This window comes from Alligator mississippiensis, chromosome 5 (genome assembly GCF_030867095.1).
Source record: "Alligator mississippiensis isolate rAllMis1 chromosome 5, rAllMis1, whole genome shotgun sequence".
NCBI classification, from domain to species: domain Eukaryota; kingdom Metazoa; phylum Chordata; order Crocodylia; family Alligatoridae; genus Alligator; species Alligator mississippiensis.
In genome coordinates this window covers 215,981,800-216,003,722 of record NC_081828.1, presented here as the reverse complement: position 1 = coordinate 216,003,722, position 21,923 = coordinate 215,981,800, and the positions used below count along the sequence as shown (strand labels likewise).

The 21,923-nt window shown below is 47.3% G+C and overlaps 1 long non-coding RNA gene across 2 annotated transcripts; it reads left to right on the top strand.

Annotated features, from left to right (window-relative positions):
- Nucleotides 1-6,191: 6,191 nt before the first annotated feature.
- LOC109281466 (uncharacterized) lies at nt 6,192-19,985 on the top strand. Of its 2 annotated transcripts, XR_009462744.1 has the most exons (4): nt 6,192-6,478; nt 6,562-6,780; nt 7,283-13,842; nt 14,614-19,985. It is a non-coding gene; the product is annotated as an uncharacterized LOC109281466 (long non-coding RNA). The 2 variants fall into 2 exon arrangements; XR_002088118.2 differs by having other exon boundaries at nt 6,192-6,780.
- Nucleotides 19,986-21,923: the final 1,938 nt, after the last annotated feature.

Sequence of the window (21,923 nt, the reverse complement as noted above, 5' to 3'; positions counted from 1 at the left end):
CTGAAAGCCCTGACCCCAGCCTCATCCTCCCTCAGCAGCTCAGTGAAACAGGCCTTATCCATTTCTGACTGCATGGTGGAGGCCGCCCACTTCAGAGCCCAGCTGCAGGGCCCCAGGGAATCGCCAGTTCCTGGGACCTTTTCAGACTATTTGCTTTGGGGCCTGATTCAGACTGTGAGCAAATTTTAGAAGCAACCCCAATGCCCTGCCCCATGGAAACCCTGCTTTCCTGCAGGCTCGAACCAGGATGTCACACCAGGATGCCAAGAGGCTGACTTCAATTCCCAGTTCTGCCACAGGCTTTCCGGGGGAACTCAGACAAGTTTCTTGGGGCCAGATGTTCAAATGATCTCACTGGGGTCTGCACCTCTGGAATAACTGAGTTTGAATTTCTCAGAGCCTCAAGTTCCCCATTTATAAAGTGCAATTGAAAATATTTCCTTATGCTGCTTCTATTTAAATTGCGAGGTCTTTAGGGCAAGGTCTATCTACTTTGAGTGTGTTCATGTGTGCACATGTGTGCGTGTGGATATATGTGAATTTGCTCAATAGTTGGTCTACATTGGGTGCATCACTTTAATATATACTATTTTAATATATACTAATATAGCTACTACAATATTAGAATATATACTAACATAATATAGCCACTACTTTAATATATAATATCCATCTATCCATCCATCCATCCATCCATCCATCCATGTAATATATAATACACATACACACCCTATCTATCTATCTATCTATCTATCTATCTATCTATCTATCTATCTATCTATCTATCTATCTCTGAAACCATGGACCTTTTCTATGACCCATACTGAGTGGCTGGGGAGAGCATAACCTGCTTGGCCAATCTTCTGTGGGACCAGGCCAAGACAGGGACCCTGAAGAGGAACCAGCTCACAGAGGCTGGCCTGGATGACACTCTCCACCTTTGGTTCCTGGTTGCAGAATCATGGAAATCGAGGGCTGAAAGGGATCTTAGGAGGTCACAATTAGTCCAACCCCCTGCTCCAATCAGGACCAGCCCCAACTACATCATCCCAGCCAAGGCTTTGTCTACTGGGTCTTAAACACCTCCAAGGATGGAGATCTACACCACCTCTCCAGGTAACCTGCTCCAGTGCTTTACTATTTGAGAAAGTTTTTCCCAATATCTAACCTCAACTTCCCTTGCTGCAACTTGAGCCCGTTGCTCCTTGTCCTGTTATCTGCCCGCACTGAGAACAGCCCAGCTCCATCCTCTTTGCAGCCCCCCTGCAGGGAGGTGAAGGCTGCTATTAAGTCCCCCTCAGTCTTCTCTTCTGCAGACTAAATCAGCCCAGTTCCCTCAGCCCTTCCTCATCAGTCCTGTCCCTCAGCTCACAAACCATTTTTGTTGCCCTTTGCTGGACTCTCTCGAATTTGTCCACATCCTTTCTGTAGTGGAGGGCCCAAAGTCTGGGCATGTGTCTTGTTTGAGGTTGGACACTTCACTCTCCAAAACAACTTGGATCAGTTTGTGTTGTACCTGGCCACTGAGAGGGCCTTCTGCATGGTGGAAGATAGCTGGCTAGTCCTAAATATGTAACCCCATGAAGGGTGTGAGAGTCAGAAGTTCAATCTCTGGTAATAATGGTCATTTGTTGCTCATCCCAGGCCCACGCTTTTGCCCTTTCACCTTTTGCTTTTAACCTGTTTACGGTTTGAAGCATTTCGGTCTATCCCAGAAGGCACTGGTGATGTTGAAGGACCAACATCCATTTGAAATCCTATCATTATAATCCTATCATTAAGAAACAGCATGCCAACCATTTTCCTGAATCCAACCACCAGTTTTAATATTGCTCCATTTTAGCAACAGCGGCTCCTGAATCGTGGGAAGCCGCTGCTCATTGACGATATGTAGGGGATGCACACGAATGCACGTGCACCCCCTGAGATTTGGTCATGCAGAAATTACTTCGGGGGAGTATTTTTTTTTGATCAAAGAAACTGAGCTTTGGTTCATAGTCACTGAGTTAAAAAGTAGTGACACGACATCGGTAGCTGCTACTACGTTTGTACAATGGAAGGCACCTTCTTGTTTCTCTGTCTCCATACGCTCAAAAAGTCAACATCTCCTGTCTTTTCTAACAGAGCCCCCTTGGCACTTGGTGCCCCTTTGCATGACGTATATTAAGGGGGTGCACCAGGAACTGGGAGAACGTCTGTTCACCAGGGCACCCCAAGGGAAGACAAGGTCTCATGGTCACAAACTCCAGGAAGACCCTTTTAGGCTGGACGTAAGAAAAAACTTGTTTACCGTCCAAGTCCCCATGTCTGGAATAGATTCCCCCCAGAAGTGGTGCAAGCACTTAATCTGGACACCTTTAAAACACACTTGGATGCTTATCTTGCTGGGATCATTTGACTCCAGCTGACTTTCTGCCCCTTGGGCAGGGGGCTGGACCCGATGATCTTGCGAGGTCCCTTCCAGCCCTAGTGTCTATGACATTTATGATGGGAGTATGCAAATGAATTAAGGAGAGAACAAATTCCCTACTGCCTTGTATTTTTTTCTTTTTGAAGTATGTGGGGATTTTTTTTTTTTTATGAAATATTTACATATTCCAACTTTCTGCATCAAAATCTTGAAGGATGATCTTAAATATAAAGCCTCATTTTTCTTTCATGCCATTTCCTTCCCTCCCCTCCAGCTGCAGACGGAGTCCAAATTAATTTATCGCTTCGCTGATTTGGGAGCACAAGATGAGGAGTTTGCATGGAGCTGACATCTGAAAAATAACCTCCGCCCAAGTCTTTTGCCACTGATGTGGTGAGGAGAGCTGGGAAAGAGAACAGCCTCAGAGCCTGCCATAAATTCTTAACAGTGCAGGTCTATTCCTGGACTGTGGATGGATGAAAGCTGCAAGTACTATTGAATTGGAGACCACGTGCATCCTGTTTTCCATGAAACCATTAGGAGTTTGTCTCAGCAAGAGCAGGATCTGGCCCTAAATGAGTTTAAATAAATTCCATTTGCAACAAACAGGCCTCGGGCTTTGCCTGGACTGATCAGGACTTCTTCTTGGATCCACATCCATGAAGTGAATGCATCCAGCTCTGTGGTATCTGTGGGCCCCGGGCAGCGTTTGCAATCGTATCATCTCTCTGCCTTTTCCTCCATGCTCATAACCCCTTGACAACTGTTCCTGTGTTCAGAATGATTCATTCCTTATCACCTCTTTTCTGAGCATCTTACCAAAGGAACTAGCATCTAGCCAGGCACATGTTGCATTACTTTATTTTGCTGCCACCTCACATGAAGGCCGCCCATGCAATTGGTGGGCTCCTATCACCCCAGGTCTCTTCCAGCATCACTGCTTTCCAGGTTTAGCCCTTCAAAGCATGAGTGTGTTTCGAATTATTTCCCCCCTCTCCCAGATGTGCAATTTGCATTTCTTTCCTTGCTGAATCGCACTTTGCAATTTCATCTCCAGGTTCTTTGTAGTGCACTGGCCAGGGGAGCATCCATATGCATGACTGCCTTCTGCTAGGAGTCCCTAGCTCAGCTGTCTGCCTTAGGGCTTATAGACTCAACATTGCATGGGGGAGCTCCCTTAGTTCAAACCACAGGAGGTTGTGTTGGCTGGAAAAGGAAGATTTGGGTCCTATCCCTGCTGCCATAGTAGTGCAGTGCTAAGTGACCCGGCGGATAGTCTTCCAAGGGCCAAGATCACTCATCTTCACCTACTCCGATGAAGCCTTGTTTATGAGCTTCACTGTTTCTGCAGCTACCTCCTGGATGCTTCCCTCCCCCACTTGATATACTGCTGGGTTTTTATCTATTCCTTGGCGTCTGTCTTCAGTGAGTGGTGGGTCAAGAGGGCCTTCATAGTGGAATGGATCTTGAAGACGGGCGATGTTGTTTTACTCCATGGGACAGGAGACAGGCTGCTGGGTGAGAAGCAGTGAAGGACACGGCATGGGACTGCTTGCTCAAAGAGAGACCTGGCAGGTCACTCCTAGAAGTTGGCTGCCTCAAGCTTTCCTTACACAGGGCAATCGACAGTACGGATCAAAGCTGATGGGGATGGGCCTTAAGAGATAGGTGTTTTCTAAAGACCCCCTTTGCCATACTTAATTGTGCAAAAAGACTTTCTCTCGTGCCTTATGCACACGTGAGACCCCATCAATAGCACTTTTGGGGGTGAGGGCTATTCTTGCCTGGACCTTGGTCACAGAGGGAGCCTAGACTTTACCCCACTCAAGCCTCCTGCATGCTGAGCCAGTGCTTTACTTGCAACCCTGCCTTGGCCTCTGCTGGTTATCTGTGTTCCTCAAGGGCACACCAAACTAGGATGTTGCCCGCCCCCCTCAGCTGTGACCACAGGTCTGCTTCAGACTCACACGTGCACCCAGGAGGATGCTCCAGGATGTCCATTTGTGGCTGCTCTTGAGACCTTGGTCTCCAACATGCTTGGGAACAACCCTGAAGTAGTGGCACTGGTGTACCTCCAAGGTTGGGGTGTGGCTGCAGGCATGAGAGGTCAGGGTTTACATGGAGGCATCTCATCTTAGTCTAGACAAGCCCTTTGTTTCACCCTTTCTTTAAGCTCTGTTTTCACCCAATTAACCAAATATCAGACCTGCCTGTGGGGGGCAAAGTGGAAGGGGGGAGAGGTTTTCAACAGCAGCCAACCCATTGGGAAGGGTCCCGGCGAATCTGGCTCAAATGGAAAAGAGCAGCAGGCTCTCACTCTATGAGCACTGCCTTCACTCTGCTTGCCACTCCATTAAAATGCAAATGAGGGAGAGTTTCCATGCCATACAAACTGAAAACACTTGAAGACAGCTGCAGATCTAAATTGGGAACTGGCCAGAAATAGTTCTTCCTGCCTCAAAATGAAGCGACTTCAACCAACACTCACAGAGATCTTCACCTCCTTCTGAGGTGTGGGAGGAACATAGCACTTAAGAGGAACTTCCTGGGTCACTGAGTTCACTCCCCTGCTATGACAGACAACCCCATCATATAAATATAGTCATGAACTTATCAAACTCTCTCTCAAAAGTACTTAGGATTTTTGCCTCCATTTCACTATTGTTGGACCTTGCTTTTCTGAGCTAAGTACAGACAGTCAAAAAGCCTGAGGGTGAATCAATTCAATATCCACAGGTTAGTCTAAACTGTGTAGATTGAACCAATAAGCGAATGAACACACATTCACTTTTGATTCTGGAAATGCATCTGTGTGCCTGCAGTGGCCCAGACCAGAAGCCAGGGGGTGCTAGAGCACACTTCCCTGCTTGGCTGGAGCAGACAGCTTGGGCCAGAGCTAGCCCACCACCCTGCGAGGGGGGAGGGTTTGTAGAGTGGGGTTGCAAAGCATTCTGGGATGCTGGGAGACTGAGAGTTAACCTGAATCTAGAGGGGATCTAGGACAGAAGTTCAATAAACCAATTTAACCTAAATCAGTTAGGTCTGATACTATATCCATCTATCCAGGTTTATCTTAAACCAGTTTCAGCCATTTCGAAAGCGGTTTATGTGCACTGAACTTCTGTTGTGTTATAGATTGGAACTGGTTCCTGTTTCTGATCACTTATACCAGTTTATGTCCAATTTCTGTCCCTATCCCTGATGGTAAGAAACCTTCTAATTTCCAGCCTAAATTTGCACGTGGTTGGTTTATATTGGTTAGTGAGATAGTACCTGTGCCCAATGCTGGTCTAATTGGTTCAGGATTCAGACCATAGTGGTTGCTGCTACCTCTAAGTTTCTTTAGTACCTTAGTTACCCATCAGGAGCAAGTCAGGTCACCACATGCGCAGATCACCCCAGAGTGGGAAGTGCTGCAAGGTCGGAGAGGAAAGGAAAACACTCCAGAGATCAGGGAGCATCTCGTATGGAGAGAAAACAGTGCAATGAGATTCAGCTCAGGAGGGGCAAATAACCTGAACACAGCTCACACATCTGGGAGAAAACCATCTGAAGCCCATGGAGTGGGGCGGGCAAGCCTGGCAAACTGCCATTGTCCTAAAAATGACCTTGGGCTAAACAGTGATTTCCATGCAAGCTTGCAACACAAATATAGCAGCAATAAAAATAAAAGCCAGCACACTTCTCAGCTGCCTTGTAAAGGCTGATTGCTTCTTTTTATTTCTTTTTAGATTTTTTTTCTCATCTCCATACGAGACCCCATTTCACGAAAATGTAGAGGTCAACACTGGTTAATTATGCCAGGCAATGGGAGAAAATGTATGGTTCAGTGAGGGAGGGCAGAGGAGAGAGAGCACATTTAGGCCATAATGCAAAACTTTTGGAAGGCAATGGAAAGACTCCCGTTAACTTCACCGGGCTTTGGATTGGGGCCCAAATGAAGAGAAGGGATTGTAAAAGGGGAAGGAGGATTAGCCTCCTGCATGTAGAGGAGTCTTCGAAGGAACGGAAGCTCTCGTCTGCAGAAATCCGAGAGTCCCTGGGAAAAGACTTGGAAAGCAATTTTGAGTAGGAGGATTAAGCTCCTATATACAGCACAGCCCCCAAACTAGTTGTTTTCATGATTATACCCTGCTTTTTTCTGACCCTAGCACCGCTGGCTGAGGTTGCAGGAAGAGCTTCCAGAGAAGACTGGGATGTGACCGGAGCCAAGGAACGCGGCTGAGTGCACTACTGCAAAACAAGCCAGGGGCTTTCAAGGTACTAAGCCAAATCCCAAACCCATGGAAATCAGCCTAATCCCATGGAAATCAATGAGGGTAAATCCACAGCTGGTAGAAATCAGCTGGGCCCCTTCGAGGCCTGTGGAGGTAAGTCAACTGATGCCTGCTAAGGATCTGGCGCGCTATATTGTTTGTGAATTGTTGGGGGTGGAGACAACCTCAGGGCTGGAGTTAAGATTACGGAGCCGGGCACATGGAAGAGAGCTAGGGGAAGTGAAGAAAAAGGGATCAGAGATGCTTTGGCTCGGTGTTAACAACCGTTCAGTCAAGGTCAGGTCCTGGGCAGAAGAAAGGGCTCACGTTTCTGGCGGAAACTCTGGGAAATGGATCTGGTCCCACACTTCTCTCTCTCTTTTTTTTAATGGGGTCAAGGAGGGCTCTGGGAATGGTTGTGGGGTGCAGGGAAAGCAATTACATCAACCCACAGATTCCTGGTGGGTAGGACAAGTGCTTCATAGGACTTCAACATGCTGGAAAGGAGGGAGCGGGGTCAGCCATGCCCGACTGCCGTGAGGTCTGCACGCTCTGTAGGAGTTTGCACATGAAACAGCCAGAGTACAAGGCATCCTCTCCTTTCTCTCTGTAACAGCTCGTGGCAAACCTCCGATTTCTTTGTCACTGGGTTTAAAACAATTGGATGCTAGTCGCAGAGAGTGAAACGTGCCCCTGTGCCGAGGACCCGTGCCAGGCAAGGTACTACGTATGCCCCATTGAAACACTTTAAGACAAATCCTGTTTCTGGGTGAAAGCAGTGGAACGATGCTCATGGAGGAGCTGACCCACCACGACTTGGGCAAAAGAGGACCATAAATGGGTACAAAAATCAGACTTCTCTCTCCATCTCAGAAGGTCTGGGCTCTTGCTGGATAATTTAATTTAAAATCAGGTTACTTATACACCTCGCATGATTTCTCTTAAGTACCAACATGGTATCAGGGTGCAAAGCTACCTTAAACACACTTGCAAAGGGAGGCAGCCCATTGCATCTCTTCCCTCGTTGTTCCCAATACCAGCCATCGTTTTGGCTCATGGTGTTGGCTGCAGCCTGTGCTCCTTTGAGCGCTGTGTGCCCCTCTGCACCAGGTCTTGTTTCCTGGAGGGTTTGGCTTCTCCAAGGCATCGTCTGCAGCATCAGGACATTGTCTGTTCTCCATTAGCTCCTGTCTGTACTGGCTGCATCCCACTGCTTGGACATCTCTATTTGCATTGTCAGGGGTTAATTCTGAGCTGTCCACTAGTGTTGTGTTGTCTCAGCTATCAACCTCTTATTAGGCCTCCAGCGTTTCACCTCAACAACCACAATGCACATGTTCATCTCAACGTCACCTTTTGTTGGGAATAATGGCAACATGATCCAACTCCGTGCTACCTAGGTGTGACACTCAACCTCATCTTAACCTTTCATAATCATCGCTGAAAAATAGCTGTGAAGACCATGAGTTGGGTGAACATGGTGTGAACACTCGGAACGAGCTGGGTTGCCACCGCGGGAGTACTTTGTACCTCTTCTATGGCTTTGGTCTTCTCAACGGCTGAGTACTGTGCACCTGTCTGGGCTGCTAGCCCTCATACCAAATACATGGATGTCCAGCTAAATTCTGCAATGTGTGCCATGACCAGAACCTCAAAAATTACACTAATTCAATGGTTACCAGCACTGGCCAACATTGCTCCTCCAGACATTCGCCGCGACAAAGCTACATCCAGAAAAATTGTCTGCGTGAATGACAACCCAAACCTCCCCGTCCATAGAGATTTAAAGAACCTCCCAGATCACTGCTTGGTCTCCTGGAAGCCTTTGTGGACTTGTGTACAAGCCCTTGTAGGACATGACAGTGCAGCAGCTTGGAGGAAAATGTGGAACGAAACCACCATTTGCAACAAACATCTACTTTCTGGCCCAACAATAAAGCCTCCTGGTTTTGACCTTCTGCAAAAAAACATGGAAGCTATTAAATTGGATCCAAACCGGGCACAGCCGCTGCGGTCACTCAATGCACAGATGGAGTATTAATCATCCTGCAGAATGTGACCGTGGCAATCCTGATCAAATGATGGAGCACATAACAATACTCTGCCCACTATACAAATTTGATGGTGACATTGCAGAGATACACTCCCTTTCCTCAAGAACATTAAGGTTAACTAACCTTAAACTGGACTTACAATTGTTGCTGCAAGTCCATCATACAAAAGAAGAAGCAACAACCCTCCAGGATTGCAAGGCTGTCTCTGGCTTGAGAGCAATCACAAGACCACTCTGTAGTTTCACCTCCCTTTTGTTCGCTCTCTTTAGAAAACACCACTCTCACCTTTCCATTTGGGGAGCTGAGCAGTGCAGTGCTCCTCACGTTGCTGTAATACAGCCTCCTCTGCACAGACCTGTGTGAATATTAAGGGACAGATCCCTTATATTGACAAGCATTCTCAAAAGGGCGGTAGCCCCATTGAAATGAATGGAGATGTTTCTGGAGGAAGGTGCTGCATCACACAAAAGCAGAGCAGAATCTAGGCCCAAGGTTGGAATCTGGCCCATACGCACCCAACTTGGACACCCAAGTTTAAAAGTCTGGCTCTTACAACTCAAGTGTCCAGGGTCTGGAATGGATCCCCCCAAAGGTGGTACAATCACCTACTCTGGATGTCTTCAAAAAATGTCTGGATGCTCACCTTGCTGGGGTCATTTGACGCCAGAAGTCTTTCCTTCCCAAGAGCGGGGTGGCTGCACCTGATGATCTTGAGAGGTCCCTTCCAGACCCTAAAATCTATGAATCTATAGCAGTGTTGACCAGCAAGCCATCCAGCATTGCATTTGGCTCTGAAGTTCCTCACCTGCAATGAAGACCAAGTAACAGAACAACATGATCAGCATCTTCTACTGTTTCGCAGAGAAGTAATGAGGCTTGTCCTTCTCATCCAAAACAGCCTCTATACGCTCTTTAAAACCAGTGCATTGATCTTTGCTTCTGTTATACCAGTGGAATAGCTGGTGCAATAATGTGGTCATGCAATTTCTGCTGATTTTGGCAGGAGGATTGGCTTGGCTTTGCATGCCATTTGCATTTTGGGTGCCTATAGGGTGATGTCCCCATTCTCTGTTTAGTGCCTACCATCCTGAATGAGAGGCAGAGACCCCGAGTCATTTCTCTTCGTGGAAAAATCTGTTTTCTGTAAGGATCGGACAGGCTCATGACTCACCCACCTTTGATACCAGTGTTAAACAAGAGACAAGGCAGCCAGAGCAGACACTTGTTTCTTCCAGAAGACGCTCCAACACCAATCTTGCTGGGTATGACTGTGCCTTTAGGAACAGCCCGGAGCCAGGGGTGCTTTCTACAAGGGACCCCATGAAGACCCCCAAAGAGAAAACACTGTGAGAAATCACCCAGCTCACTTCCACGCTGTAATGAATTGGGATGTGGGTGGTCTTTACAGTCTGTTTTCTTTCATTACAACCTGCTAGTAGATCAGACCATGCATTTGGATAAGATGGTTTGGATAGGGATGGTCTTGCCTCGGGCAGGAGGTTGGACTAGGTGGCCTTTGGGGGTCCCTTCCAGCCTGACTTCTCTATGATTCTCCTTTTTCCATGGTGGTAGGAACGTGTGGCCAGGGTGTAGATCCTTTTAGCCACATGGGATAATGGTCCCCCTCGGTTGTCTTCAATGGGACTCATGTGAGGAAGTGCTCATCACATGTAAAGAATACACATCCTCCAGCAGCAATAAATTATTGCTCTGCCGGCCATGTGCTGGCTTAGCTTTCCTGGTCAACAGGTCAGGATATGGACCTATTTTCTGTCCCCCCAGGCCCACACCTCACCACCTGATTTGGAGAGGGTTGTGTGTGGGGAGCCCTATTTCCTTTCCTGAACATAGACCCGGGGCCAGGGTAGACCCCATGGGCTCTTAAGGGTCCTTATTGTGAGCTGATGGGAAGGCAACTCCAAGTCTAAATCTGCTCCTTGTGGTCAAGCGAATCTAAGGAAGTCCCTTCTGGACCAGCCCTTCTGTATACTATCACCTCCCCTCCAGCCACTTAATTAATAGATTCATAGAGATTCATAGACTTAAGGGCTGGAAGGGACCTTGCGAGACCATCAAGTCCAGCCCCGCTGCCATAGGCAGGAAATATGCTGGGGTCCCCTCTGAGCCTGTGCTTCTCCCCACTGAAGAGTCCCATGTCCCTCATCCTCTCCTCGTAAGGCTTGCTCTCTTGGTCTTTGATCATGCAAATTTTTGCATCCTCAAGGTAGCTTGGACCTCAGTTCTGGTTTTTTTTTTGCACCTTAGCAATATTTCTCCTCTGTAAAACAAGGCTAAGAATAGGAGATGGACCTAGTGAACACAGATGAGACCACATCTGGAGTCCTGTGTCCAGTTTTGGGCCCCCGCTACAGAAAGGATGCGGACACATTGGAGAGAGTCCAGCGGAGGGCAATGAAAATGGTTGTGGGGCTGGGAGACATGACTGGTGAGGGGAGGCTGAGGGCACTGGGCTGATGTAGTCTGCAGAAGAGAAGACTGAGGGGGATTGAATAGCAGCCTTCAACTACCTGAAGGGCAGCTTGAAAGAGGATGGGGCTGGGCTGTTCTCAGTGGGGGCAGATGACAGGGCAAGCAACAATGATCTCCAGTTGCAGCAAGGGAAGTTGAGGTTGGATATTAGGAAGAATTTTCTCACAAAGAGGGTAGTAAAACACTGGAATGGGTTACCCAGAGAGGTGATGGCATCTCCATTTATTGAGGACCCGGCTAGACAAAGCCCTAGCTGGGATGATGCAGTTGGGGCTGGTCCTGCTTGGAGCAGGGGGTTGGACTAGATGTGACCTCCTGGGATCCCTTCCACCCTCATTGTCTGTGATTCTATGACCTTAGCCACAAAAATGGGAGTGGAAATCTTCTCCCTTCAATCCTGGAGGTGGGACGAAAGCGTGCCAGCTTCAGGACACCTACTGTTTCCACCTGTGGCCCAAGGCATACAGAAAAAAGGGCTCACTGGTGAAATAGCTTGGTCCTAACCCATGACGTTTCCCTCGGATGATCCATAGCGGGGATCAAAATGGGTTTTTTTGCCATTCTTCCTATTGGTTCTGCTTCCGTGATATCAACAGGGGGGCAGAGAAGTTCCTGATGCAATGGGGAAGTTGCTGATTTTATTTTCTATGTTGCTTTAACATTATAAATTCCAATTGCACTATCCTGGAAGACTCAGCATGACCCCTTGCATTTAGTAGGGTTGTGACTGCCTCTGCGTTTGTGCAGGGGGTTGGGTCAGGTAACCCCTGAGGTCCCTTCCAACCCCAAGACATCACAAAGACGAAGGAAGTGAGACCTACGTAGAAGGTTCGCCACTGCTCCTTTCAAGTCCTTCAAGGTGGTACCACCATCACATTCCCACACTGTGTCCAGCAACCACGAGGGCTAGAAAATGAGTTAGAATAAAAAGGAAAACACTCGATTTCAGATGCTAGGATTGTAAAAAAAACAAATATCCCCTGACTTAGCCACAAAGATCATAAAGAGCAAAATCCACCCCGGCACAGACAGGCAACTCTGGCTCATCTGTCAGCAAAGTCCTTCCTGTCCCCCAAATTGGAAAGTATGTGGGATTAAGGTGTGCACGAGCCTGCTGTTAGTTTGATCCCACCCAGGTGCACCGAGTAGCCAGGAAACGGCGACAGTTTCCACTGTCACAAAAATACTTAGGATGATGTTAAGCAACTGGAGAAATCAAGTCTCCAAGGGATGACCTTTCAGAGGGACAAATATCCTGTGCTTGGGGAAGACCCCCCATTCCCAGCAATGGCAATAATTTGCTATCTGATGAGCTAACCTCCTAGGGCTCGAATTCAAGAGCTTAGATTGTAGACTAGTGAAATGGGGTAAAAACTCGACTGTCGTTAGTCATTAAAGGTCAAGAAACGCCTTGCTGGTTTTGACATTTCTCGCTGGCAATTCTGAGCTGCGGTGCTCACCACCCGATAAAGCCTGGACTGTGAGTCACATGAACAATATGAAAGTAGAAGCAGCAACGTATACCGGCAACTGGGTTTTATGAGTCCTCGTGTAATTTATGGCCATCTCATTGATGTGGTCAGATTGGAATATTCGTTGTAGGCCTATGGCAAATCTTTGTGAGCTTTAAGGAAAGGAAACATTTATATTGGCCAGACGTTTTGGAATAATAAATCAAAAACTCAGCAATCCATTACAACAATATAGATAGGAACCTGAAGGCAGATTTCTGGACACATTTCAGAGGCCTGCTCTTACTTATGTCATAAGGAAATTAGCCAGCGTGAGGACGGTGGGTTTGACAGCCCAGTGGTATTATTAAAAGACCTTCTTTAAAGGGAGAGAAAGCCTTGGGCTGTGGGGGTGGGGTAGGCATGTTGCTGTAGCTTAAAATGAATAGAAATGAGTCTGATGAAACAGTAGAGAGTCGCATATATTTTTCCACTTCCTCCTGCTGGCTTGCAGAGAGCGAGGAGTGCTCACAGGAAAGGGGCATGGCTGGAAGGAAGGGGCTGTTTGCAGACCGAGGAAGTCAGAGCAGCCTCCAAACTGCTCTAATTCAACTCCCTCCAAGAGGCTGCTGTGGGCTGGGAGGATCCCCAGAGTGAGCTTTTTCTATCCTGTGCCTTGAGCCCTAGCTGAGAGGTCCGACTCTGGGTATCCGGCCCTACGGCTTCCAGGGGGAAATGCAAACCCAGGCTCCCGACACGTCTCTCGATCTGCAGCTGTGGGCTTGCCAAAATACACAATGAGACGGTGCCATTCGGAAGGGAAAGTCTTCAGCACAGCTGCCTGCGAGAAGCCAACAGGCCGGAGAGCAGCCAGGAGTGGAGGCATCCGTGGCAGTGGGGAGCTGGGGATTTCTGGCCGATTTGCTGAGCATTGACTGTGTCTACGTTTCTACCTAATCAAAGACAGCTGGAGAAGGAGACACCCATGACAGAGTTTGAACCTGTATGGGATGTTTAATAGGTAAAACCACCGCAGTAACCGGAGGCCTGAGAAAATGACTCCAGTGGAAAGTGCAAGGATGATCCTTTGGGAATGATGGGGTTTCAAGGACCAGCCTGAATAGGAAACGGTGCCTTTAAGATGGTAGGGGCCAACCTTTTTTTGGCAGCTGCACCACAAGGTAAGCCCCACACCCGCCCAATCCATTGCTCTGGTTTCCTCTTCCTGCCCAATCTGCTGCTCTGCTTTCTATTTCCTCTACTGCTGTTCTCCCTGCTCCCTCCACAACCTGCCATGGAGGCTGCCCATGTGGGTTGGCCAACCCTGCTTTGAGGGGTCCGGGCATGAGCCATCTGAAACCAAAGCAGGAGACTCATTCCTTGCTGGTTGGTTATAACTCAGGGGCTGGTCAAATAGCCTTGGCTCTGAGTGATCCCTGAACAACACACAGTACAAAAGAGACTAAGACAATGCCCCCGAGTGGAGGAATGGGATAGCTCCAACACCCCCACCTGACCTGAGACTCACTGGAAATGCAGAAAATATGTTCCTCTGTATCCTCAAGCAATGGGGTTTTAATGGCTTTCAGTGAATGCAGGCCATCCTTCTCATGGGGGTTTCTGGGGCCACGCTAAAAATAATCATTATGAGGTGATTTGGGATAGTGAAGCCCAGCATCAGGAATCACTTTGTGAAAATTCTTGCAAAAGGAGCTGTGCATTTGAATTGTAGCATGCAAATGGCCTGATACGAAGGGAAATATCTACCCAGCTCTGCAAATCTCTGGGATACATTTGCAATTGGCAGTAACTGCATCTGGTGGTTATACCCGCAACAAGGGGTGTCTGGGCTCGTTTGCAGTTGCCTTCTGGAGCTAAAAATCTAGGACAGCCAAACTGGACCTGTTGCATTTCCAAAGTTTTTGTTTTGTTCTGTTTCCTTTGCTTTTCAGGTGTGTTGGCTCAATCCAGTCCATCCACATGCATATGCTTGTTCATCTGTGCAGTCCTACCTCCACCAGGCAGGCAGCCTCCGGAGAGGAGAAGCTAACTGCAAAACCAGTGCCTCCTCCCACAGCACTGGAACGACTCGGGTGTAACGTTATCCCGTGATGGACCCCATGCAAAGTTGGTTCCTGTAGCTAACATTGATGTCAAAGGGCCGGGATGATGTTATGCCGCCATGGCTCGTGAACTTTGCAATCATGTGACGGACAACACATCTCTCTTGCTTCTCCTGTTACCCCTTAATCTATCTGCGTCTTTCTCCCTCCTTCTTCCAGGCTGCTAAAGAAGTTTTCCTTCTTCACCCTTTCCCCCACTGCCAGCTTTTTCGGTAGAAGAGAAGCTCTGATCCCCCAATAGCCGAACAAAAAGCATCCCTTCTACTTGGGTGGACCCCACTTGTGGTCCATAGTTTCAGTGCATCTCTTTGCAGTTCCTGAGACTCAGCCTGGACCATCAAAACCAGGTAACTGCGCCTCAGACCCAGACATGACTTTCACTCCACGGGGTAGCATCACTGCTGCCAAACACACTAATTAGCAAGTGGCAAAGAGAGACTTATGCCTGTGTGGGGTCATGAAATCTCAACGTCCTCTGCCTCAGGTAGCTACAGGAACTGATAGGCCTCCCTGTCTTGGGAACAAGGAGTACAGAAATCACTGTGGGTGGAGTATTAATGACTTCCACTGCACCAGGGATGATCATCTACCTCTTTCCTATTATGCTAAATTATGGGATAAATCCTGACCTCATTACATCCCAGACAGCTTCGTGGGATAGAATGGAAATGCCCAGCATGAGAGGGGGAAAACGATCCTAAATCCCCTCTTCTGCATCATGACGGTGCTGGAACGACAATGCAGATGTCATTCGATTTGCAAGATAAATGTTGACAATGCAGAGGTCGTTCGATTTACGAGGGGCGATTTACAAGGTCCCTGTGGGTGGGAGGCGAGTCAGCTGTGCTGGTACAGATTGCTGCAAAAGGTTTGCGGGTCTGCTGGGAGTTGGGCAATCTTGCCAAGTGTATAGGGCACTGACCTAGGGGTCAAGACACCTGGGTCCGATTCCTGTCTTGACTTCAGTGTGACCTCAGCTAAAACATTTTGACTTTCTTTCCCCTCTGTCTGTCCTATTTAGACTGTGAGGCCTGCAGGGCAGGAATTTCTCCCTATTATATGCCTGTGTGTTGCCAAATAATGATCTGAATGGACACCTCCCCATATTATCTTATTGCAACCATTGCTATGGTTATGGTCGCATACAGCTTATCACAGGGCTGCTCTGTGGGTCCTCCTATTGTGCTCTGAGATGCCCAGAAAGGTCTTTGGGAACTGACTGGGCACTGTATAAAACAGGATCAGACTGATTATGACTTGCTGGAAGCAACAAACTGTAGAGGAGGGAGAAAAAGTAGCATTAGGATGCCACCCTCTCTCTCCAATCCCATCACTAGGCACGGAAAACCAGCAGTATGTTGGCAGAGGGAGAACAGCTGGAGGGGTCCGAGATGCGCCAGGGTGTCAGCTCCCATAACAACCATGCATGCTCATCCCCAAATCTACCCGGGCACGCTGTGTCACCAGGGCGCTGATCTGCTGCTTGGAATAAACTGTCGGGTAAGATCATCGTTAGGAGGTTATTGTAACCGGAGTCGCTGGAATGGCTCTTGGCGGGCACCGAGCTCTGTGGTCTGGCGACGGCACTGGGGATAATTCTGCCCAGCTATCTGGGATTGCCTGCTAATACAAAATGCCATTATCCATCTCGTTAGCTGCAACTGGCCTTTATTTACATTTCCACTTAGCTAGGTAGTTTCCTTAAGACCCCAAGAATTCAAAACACAGACGTGTCATTAAGACGTTTCAAATACCCACATGTTTAACAAAAACATCTGATGTGTGTGGAAAGCCATCGGAGTGCTTCTCTCTCTCTCGTTTTTAATAAAGAACAAATGCAAATAATAGGCTGAATCCCCCATTGCAATCGTGACCCCTCGCAGGAGGGATTTGCAGCCAGGGGGCATGGAAGCAGCCCTGATATTTTTATGTTCTTCAAAAAGAAAATATTTGAAATATTAGGTTACAGGATCTGCTGGGATGGGACTCAGCCAGGTCGCTGACAGTGGGTGAAACGTATGTCTGCAAAGAACTAGGAAAAGACATGGGAAAAGGTTTTTTTTTTTTTTTCCTTTTTCCCCCTTCTTTCTTGGCTGGCCCATTAAAAGAATAGATCTCTGTGTTTTTGTTGTCGTTGGCTGCTCTCGAGCTGGGCAGAGAAGGGGAGACGAGGAGACAGAATCAGAAAAATTTGGAGAAAAGGAAAAGTCGAGCAAGCAGCCTTGGCTAAGGGAGGGTAGTCTCCATTACTCCAGGCCTTTTTGCTTTGCGTTGTGCAAAGCTTCTCCCCTCCCTCGTCCCTCGGACCCTACACCGACACCATAAAGTCTTTCCTAAGTTTTCTCCTGGCTGCCTCTGGGTCTCACAAATCCTGAGCAAAGCCAGTCGAACCCCAAGGGGTGTCCGCTACATCCCGTGTGCTATGGGTTCCTCGGCGGGGACCTGCAGAGTTGGCATGGCCACATTTGCATCTACTCTTCCAGGACCTGACCTCCCTCCGCTCTGTTCAGCACTGGAGTACCGTGCCCAGCTTTGGGCCCCACGTTTCAATAAGGATGTGGACAATTTGGAAAGCTGTCCAGTGGAGAGTGGGAGGAAAAGAAAAGATTAGAGGCCTGGGAAGCATGACTTCTGAGAAAACCCTGAAAGAACTAGGGTTATTTCATCTGGAGAAGGAGGGAGAATTTGATAACAGCCTTCAAATCCTTGATTTCATAGATTGCATAGACATTAGGGCTGGAAGGGATCGTGGAAGACCATCGAGTCCAGCCCCCTGCCACAGGGGCAGGAAGTCAGCTGGCGTCACAGGATCCCAGGGTCAAAGGATGGTCTCTGACGGCAGGGAACAGGACTAGAAGCAATGGTCTCAAGCTGCACCAGAGGAAATTTAGGTTGGAGACGAGGAGGAACTTTATGACTATGGGGGTGCTCAAGCATCGGAGCAGGCTGTCTGGAGAAGTTGTGGAATATCTCACCCTGGAAATCTTCAAAATCAGGTTGGATAGGGATGGTTTAGTCAAAGATGATCCTACCTTGAGCAAGGGGCTGGGCTAGATGACCTCCTGAGATCTCATCCAAGCCTACTTTCCTAATACCCTCTGATCCCACTTTGGGGAAGAGGGGTCATATGTGTCCTATGTGGGTGGCAGAGCAGACAAGCTTTCCCTAGAGAGCCTGCATGTGAGAAAGACCCGAGGAAGGAGGAAATATGCCCATGCCCAGAGAAGAAGAGGCAGAGGGACGCTGATAGCACCTCCCTATTGACTGGAAAACCAACTGGATCCCCTCTTCCATGTGGACCCCCCAATGAGATGCTTCAGCTTGTTACCCAACACACACACACACACACACACACACACACACACACGTCTTTGCACTTCAGGCCTGCCAAGCCGTGTACCCTGCGGTCTCCAGGAAGTGCTCAGACAATGAAGTCTCTCCACACAATTTGACCGGGATCCTCAAGCCGACCCCAAGCAGAAGGATAGAGTTGCTGTGAAACCTTTCCAAAATAGCCCGTGACCCAAAAGAAAATTAACAGTGAACAACAACAACAAGAAAAAAATGCAGCCAGCAGCATAAAAAAGAGCCCATGCTGTGCCCTCACCAGCTCCTTCTCTGTAATTAAGTGAAAATGCTGGAGGTTTGGTGTTTTTTTGGTTTTTGTTTTTTTTTTAAACTGTCCTCCAGTTTCCTTAGAAAGTCTTATATTCTTTTCCTGGGTAAACACACTGCAGAAGCTCAGAGGAATTTGCTCTCCCTGCTTTCCTTATCCCTTGTTTCTTGCTTTTTTGGCCTTGTTTCTTGCTTTTTTGGCCTGTCATTTCTAATTTGGGAGCCGTGGTATAGTTTTGCCCCATGGGGCAGGGAACTGTGGGGCAGCAGGAGGGGAGGTTTTAGCTCTATGTGACCCAGGCAAAATGGTTCAGCATGCTGCATGAATGCAGCCTGACTTCAGGTGGCAAGGAAAAGAGGGCCGCTGGGTTGTATGTAGCAGCTCAGAGCTTGTTCATTAAGGTCCGTGCCAGGAGGAATTAGGTAGCTGAACCGGTAATAGCACCGGCTGGAGTCCTACTTTGGACAGGCCTCTGGGGATTTAACAAATGCACTGTTGGAAAAGGTCAGGAAATAATCATTTTAAGTGGAAAACATGAACATGAATGAAAAGAAAAGCACCTAAATGTCTCCTTGGACTTATTTATAAGCAAAAATGTAAATGGCTATGATATGCTGGCTGAACACCTGCAAGGCTGAGTCTGAGATAACTACTGAGGTGCCTCACCGGCATTGCACATCTGATGTCATGTGTTCCTCGCTCCATCTGCAAGCCAAACCCCGTCATTACACTACACATCCCATGATGCACCATGGTTTCTTGCAGGGAGAGAAAGCAATTGTGTCATGGAAGATATAATCATGCAGGAATACTGGAACATGAAACATCTGCTGGACATATCTTCGAATATCGGATGGACAAAGCCTTGGCTGGGATCAGATAGTTGGGTTCGGTCCTGCTTGGAGCAGGGGGTTGGATTAGATGTGAGCTCCTGAGGTCCCTTCCACCCTCATTTTGTATGCTTTTATGACTCTGTGATATCGGAGTCCAGCTCTTTTGGTGTATCGTTAGTCCTTTTTATTTTCCAGAGCTTTGATTTTCCAATTAGAAGTCAAGACAGAATGCAGAAAATGAACATGCTTTGCAAAAACGAGCCATACAATGAACCTCCCAATATGCCACCGAATAAGATTCTTCAACAGAAATGGATTGAAACAGCCTTTAGGTGACAATGCAAACAAAATTGGCTGCAGGAATGTCAGACATGGCTCCACTTCCACGCTTCCAGTCGCCTGGTGCAGCCCTCCCGGCACCCAACATAGTGAACGTCATGAATGCCAGTTTGAGCCATCTGCGTCTCCCCAACGGGAACTTTAGGTCCCTGACCTGACTTGGAGGATTTAATTTTTGGAGCCAAAATATATATTGCATCCCACCTCTACAGTCTGTTTCACATAGAGGATACCCTTCTACTTCTTCAACCAGCCACTCCTTTAGCTCTTGGAGAGCACTATCATATACTTATACTGGTATATAGGGTGCATCTACATGTTCATTAATGCACCACAGCTACTGCATGTTAAGTTTAGCATTTGGATAACCAAGTAATAAATTAATGCACAGTAACTTGTGCTACTGTCCAGTAGTGCCAGCACATGGTTTTTTTTTCCCCAACATTAACTGCCTAATACTACTGCACAGTAATGTAGTAGCATGGGTTTTGCCAGGCACGCTACTGTGCAGTGTTATTAGGCTACTGCGCGGTTACAGTCTCGTGCAGACGCACCCACAGAAAGGCACTGGTCTTGCTATTGGGTCTAGATGGGTTAATCTAGTAGTGAATCCACCTAGACATAAATATTCATATTCCCATGAATCCAGGACGTCCAGTAGTCTCCCAGCTTCTTGATGTCCTAAGGGTTGGGCATTGCATACTCTTCTCCCACGTACAACTCCAAATGGAGCCTGCTCCTTCTCCCATGAGTGCACGCTAGAGCAGACAGTGAGTAGGAAGGGAAACAGAGACATGAAGCAACTTGCTCAGTGTCACGTAGCAGGACCCTGGCAGAGATGGGAAATGATGGCTTAATCTAGGGATCTTACCATTGGCACACTGCCTCTACAGCATCCCTCTGGGTTTCAGCACTTGCATAATTGAGATCAAAGTCCTAAGCCTTTAGAAGTCATCCTCACAACATTATTCTTTAAGTTACATTTATTTAAAAAAAAAATATATATATATATCTACTGCACTTTACCAGCTAACCAGAAGTAATCAAAAAAATGGGTACGTGGCCTCCTGAACTTAAAAAGTGGTCCAATATAGATTCATAGATGTTAGGGTCGGAAGGGACCTCAATAGGTCATCGAGTCCGACCCCTTGCATAGGCAGGAAAGAGTGCTGGGTCTAGATGACCCCAGCTAGATACTTGTCTAACCTCCTCTTGAAGACCCCCAGGGTAGGGGAGAGCACCACCTCCCTTGGGAGCCCGTTCCAGACCTTGGCCACTCGAACTGTGAAGAAGTTCTTCCTAATGTCCAATCTAAATCTGCTCTCTGCTAGCTTGTGGCCATTATTTCTTGTAACCCCCGGGGGCGCCTTGGTGAATAAAACCTCATTTTTTAGGACATTTAGGATGTCTGTAAGAGATGGAATAGTATTTATAAATAGCAAACAGTGCAATATTCACAAGAGCCAACAGGAAGAAGAAAAAGCAACTTAGTCACATTTTACTGGATAAGCACACTCCTCATGCAGGGGAGAGAGAGTCAAATAGCCTACCTCATTTAAAGTAGACATGGATTTAAATCCTCCTCATTTAAAGTAGACATGGATGTTCAGTTTCACTGTCATTGTTACAACTCTCCATAAGCAGATATTTCTAGTGCAAAGATGAGTACAACACTTTCTCCCATTGAGTGAAACAGGCTGTTACCAACAGGCTGTTCTGATATATATATTTTCAGGATTCTTTCCTCTTTAAAAACACTTACAATGTTTGGCCATATATTTATTTAAATCCAGGATTTCTTCCATTATCCAAGAGACTGACCTTTCAGTTGACTTTGAATAATATGCCAGAAATAAAAGTAGTTTAACATTTCATTGGTTTAATGGTATCCGACATCTCAGTGCCTCGAATCCCGTCTTACATCATTTTGAAAACAAAAGAATGCTACAGCCAGGGAATTGTTCACTCATTTTTGCATGGCGCATAGGTACAAAACCCAAGAGAACCATCTATAAGAACAGTTCACTACTAGAAAACAGAAGCCTCAAGTCTGGTAAAAGAAATGCTAGGTATGGGCTGGAGCAACGAAGGTGATGTTCAGCAGGGTCACACTTCACTTTGGTGAAATTAAAGACCACACCACTCAGCTGGTAGAAACCATGGTAGCTTCATTTCAAGCAGATGAGCTATGTTCATTTATGTCAGTTGAGTATATATTCCAGAACCAAGTGGAAAGGCTTCCTTTATCTCCTGTCGATTTTTTAAAGTCCAATGGACCACTAGCTTTATTAAGAATATCCATCCATCCATCCATCCATCCATCCATCCATCCATCCATCCATCCATCTCTT